The sequence below is a fragment of the Bidens hawaiensis genome, unplaced genomic scaffold, assembly GCF_021521415.1.
Source record: "Bidens hawaiensis isolate Kalapana, Puna unplaced genomic scaffold, B.hawaiensis_p1.1 tig00033266_1, whole genome shotgun sequence".
In the NCBI taxonomy this organism is placed as follows: Eukaryota; Viridiplantae; Streptophyta; class Magnoliopsida; order Asterales; family Asteraceae; genus Bidens; species Bidens hawaiensis.
The window spans coordinates 149,043-153,802 of NW_027495706.1; the positions used below are offsets into that span (position 1 = coordinate 149,043).

Below are 4,760 nucleotides of genomic sequence, written 5' to 3' on the forward strand. Positions count from 1 at the left end.
CAAGAAAACACATTGATTATCCGTTGGTTTATCGTTTAATAAAATTGTCACTAGTTCTACCGGTTGCAACGGCTAGTGTTGAAAGAAGTTTTTCTTCAATGAAGCATGTGAAGACGGAACTACGTAATAGGATGGGTGACGGGTACATGAATGATTCTTGCATTTGCTACATTGAAAGAGAGTTTTTACTACAAGTTTCGATCGAAGATGTAATGCAACGCTTTCAAAAGATGAAAACTCGTAAAGAACAACTATAAGGTTAGTTTTTTTTTTTATTTCGAAAGATTATCGTTTTTAAGTCCCGTGTTTTTTTAGTTTCTAATGATGATGTTTTTTAGTTATTATATCGTTTTTTATTATATGATTAATCTTACTTGACCCGAACCGTTAAACCAATCCGAATCGTCAACCCGACCCAATTTTTTTATACGCGTTCTTATATATTTAGAGCATCTTAAAATAGCGAACCAGATAAAAAAAAATTCTAAATCCGTCACTGGTAACATATATTTACCATTGTGTTTTACGTTTTACGTTATTGTGTAATATGCATTCGTCATTAAGTTTTATGTATTAAATAACGTTATTTTATCATTATATTTAAATATTAGAATTACACAACGGTGTTATTTCATTATTACAATTTTCAGATTTCATCACATTTGAAAAAAAAAACAATGATGTACATAAAGACACTATGATAAATAGAAAGACACGATTACGTAGTTTTTTTAAAAATTTTATAAAGAAAGTTCATACTCATAATAAAGATAAAAAATAAAAAACACTTGTTATTGTGGTGAATTTTTTAAAAAAAAATGTCGTACGAAAAAATTATAAATGTGTTAAAATTATGTGGAAATTGACATGTGACTAGAGAAAATATGTGTTTTTCCCTTTATGTTTTTCCTCTTTTGGTACTCACTTGACACATGATAATTAATTATGACTTCTCATCATTTCATTTTTATTATTAATTTTTTTGAAATAACTCAACCTTATGTATCATAGTTAGCCAAATGAATTTTTTGTGTTACTGAATATTAACTAACCAATCTATTAAGGACCAAATTTGTTCAAGTAGTCATACACAAATGGTTGATTTTTATGTAGTATAAAGTATACCTACCATATGGTAAAAGTTCATTAAAGGCCCTAAAACATTATCATGTATCATACTGCTCAAATATCAGAATGAGTTGTTTTAATATGATGTTTTTTTTAGTTAAGTGTCATTTTAGTACTTATGGTTTGAGCAACTATGTAACTTTAGTATTTTTTTTGAATTTTTCGTAACTGGATACCTCATGTTAAAAAAACTGACCAATTTAGTACTTTTTCGTTAACCCGTTTAATTTGTCCGTTAAGTCAATGGCATAGTTTTTTTTTAACATGGGGTATCCAGTTGCAAAAAATTCAAAAAAGTACTAAAGTTGCGTAGTTATTCAAACCACAGGTACTAAAATAGCACCTAACATTTTTCTTTTTTCTTTTTCTTTTTTTTGGTTTTGGTTTTTTGACAAAAGCTAACCTATTAACACATGGAAAGACCCATTGGGAGGTTAGTTTATCAACAAGGAATTTTGCCAACGGTAATTTTTACTAATACAGAAAAAACCCGTTTATGATGTCTTATTCCTTCCCTTTTTCATCTCTTATCCCTCTCATGATTATCCCAACCAACGATCGTTGCATCTCCACCCCTAGTCCCTCAAAACCCACTATTTCGGCCATAACAACACCAGAAGCAGCATGAACTTATAGTTTTACCACTGTGAACTTTTTTTATATAATTATTTTTTATATGCAACACGTTGAAATTTGGTTATTATTTAACAGCACTTTTTTCTTCATAATTACACCCTACTAGATGTTAAACTTGAAAAAAAAATAATCACTTAAAGTTAATAGTAACTAAGTTTCGTAGTACACTAATAAATATCATAATGCGTTCTGAAGTTGTAATTTAGGGGTGCACAAAAAACCCGAACCCAGAACCGAACTCGAAATAAAAACGGAACTAGTTTTCTTAATGCCCGGGTTTTTAGTACCCGACCTTACCCGTAGGGTACGGATAAGGTATGCATTTCGGTACTAAAACTCGAACACGAACCGGACTCGATTTGTACCCAATAATACCCGAAAACCCGAACCCGTTCCATGCCCGGAACCGGGGTTTTCCAATACCCGAAACCGGGTATTTCAAATACCCGATGTATACCCGAAAAATACCCCTAAAAAGTGCAAACTTTTAAAAAATCTAATCTATACCCAAAAAATACCTGGTAAAAGCCCAAAAAACCCCGAAAATAGAGGTTTTCAATACCCGAAAATATGGTATTCAAATACCAAGTTCTATACCCGACCCGAACCTGATGCATAGGGTATAGTTTTTAGAGATAATACCCAAACCTGAACCCGAACCCGACCGGGTATTACCAATACCCGTTTTTTCAATATCCGGTCATACCCAAACCCGGTTTCATACCCGAACTCGGGTATTTGAAAAACCCGATTTATGCACCTCTAAGAGCATTCTCATCCACTCCCCATCTCTATCTCTATAATTACACTAAAAAACACTATATTTCTCTCTTCTGTTCAATTAAATAATATTTTTATACCTTTATCATTACAGTTTTATCTCTCCTCTACTCACAACCAATCCAACAAATATTAAAAAATAAATAGAGGCAAACAATGTTCCCCAAATGTTTCCCCAAATTTATAAAAAAATCATTACATTTCTCTCTCCACCCTATAATTTACACTCACAATCACTCAGAATCCTACCCTATAATTTGCAAACTTCTCATACATAATTATAGGGGATGAGATGTGAATGCTCTAAGTTGTATTGTTATTATCAAAGGGACGGCCTTGGACAGATCATATAACATGGGGCTATGTCTTTATCCATTAGTCCATTACTATTAGGTTCTTGGGCCAATGTTGATCAAATAACATCTTGGCCTCTCGGGCAAAATTTGATCAAATAACATGGGCTAAGAGATCAATTAGTTTCACTCATAAAACCCCATATGTTTTGGGCCATTTTTGCAATCAATACCACCATGGCACCATGTTTACCCTATAGCTGATCATGATTGATCATCATTTTCTTTTTTCCAACAATATATAAACAGTTCAAAATGTTTATTCCGAATCAAAGAATTATGATACTCTGATATTTATATTATACAATCAGATAAAACCTATATAAATAAAGTAAAAACAACTTACAAATGAAACAATGGCGAAGGAGTGAAGCTTATTATTGTTCATTAAACAGCTTATAAAATGTGTTACACGTTTAACGTTTTATTAATTCTACCTTACACTATTACCTTGCGCACCTTAACTTTCTTAAAGAAAGTAAATACATGGTTGTTTAATTTTGTTACTCAAAATTCTAATATAAACTTTATTGAAAACGAGTATTTATTAATAAAGTAATTTTATTATGTAAATGATTTTTGCAAGTGCTTTGATAGGTCATATTGTAACAAGTGGGTCACCGGTAAGGAGGATTAATTTTTTTCCCTCAAAATGAAGTATTTTTATTTTAAACGACTTTCACACGTAATATATCAATATCATATTGCATATGTACATGTATCTCACTTCATCGTCGCACGTGGAAGTGCTTACTAGTTAAAAACAATTTTAACAAAATGGAACCACATGATATTTATTATTTTGATGACAAAATAAGCTGGTTAATAAATTGATACATGTTATATTATGCTGTTTCAATGTTTCGTTACTCATTATTTTGAAGGTGCACAATATAAGACCCAACTTACTAGTTCGTCTTTTACTAGATTTGTTATTGGATAAACTTCTCTTTTATATATATATATATATATATATATATATATCATGTTTTGTATATTATACTAAAACTGACTTCTATAAGCAACCCTCTAAAGCCATTTTCATATAATTTTCAAAAATTACATATAATAAAAAGAATTTACTGAGTTAGGTGAATGGTACCTACTAATGTTGATCATTGTCGTCTGTCAACAATGACAACCCCTCATGAATATCCTTAGGCTTGACAAGTGTGAGCTTGCCATACAATAATGTCACCATCATTTACTTATTTATGCAATGAAACGTTACTAACTTACTATGTTAATTATATGAGTCACGGGTCTAGTGCCTTTTCTGATTTGTTTTCTTCCATCTTCAACCCACACATGTAAATAGTTTTTAGGGTAAAGAAAATTATAATTTGAAAAAAAAACAAAAACATGCTCTCGTTGAGAGTCGAACTCCTGACCTCCCACTTACTAAACGGGTGCTCTAACCACTGAGCTACAAGAGCCCTCATATTTACTCAGACAAATTGTTTATATTTAAATATTTCTTTTAAGGGTAAACTTTAAAGTGGACATTATTCTCCAGTCTCCACATGATTCAGTGGGCCTAATGGGCCTGCACCAATGCCCCAATTACGCCTCTGCATCCAAAACCCCAACACATCTCGTGAAGGCAATTATTACTTGTATTGTACAATCAACGTCGTATGGCTCTACCAAATTTCTTCGTATTGATAAGCCATAGGATGTGTGGATGTGATAAATGGATGCATTTTTCATGAGTAAAAAAGTTATTGTTTTATACACTTTGGTTGTGATTAAAGTACAAACCGACTTGTTCAGTGTTCCAGTTTCGGTTCGGCTAATCTGTTTTTCTTTATCACCTCTAGCATAATTATTAGTTTATCATAAGTTTGACGGGTAGTTAATATA

General features: G+C 31.7%; 1 non-coding gene across 1 annotated transcript; it reads right to left on the reverse strand.

Annotated features, from left to right (window-relative positions):
• Positions 1-4,260: 4,260 nt before the first annotated feature.
• TRNAT-AGU (transfer RNA threonine (anticodon AGU)) lies at positions 4,261-4,333 on the reverse strand. The gene has a single exon. It is a non-coding gene; the product is annotated as a tRNA-Thr (tRNA).
• Positions 4,334-4,760: the final 427 nt, after the last annotated feature.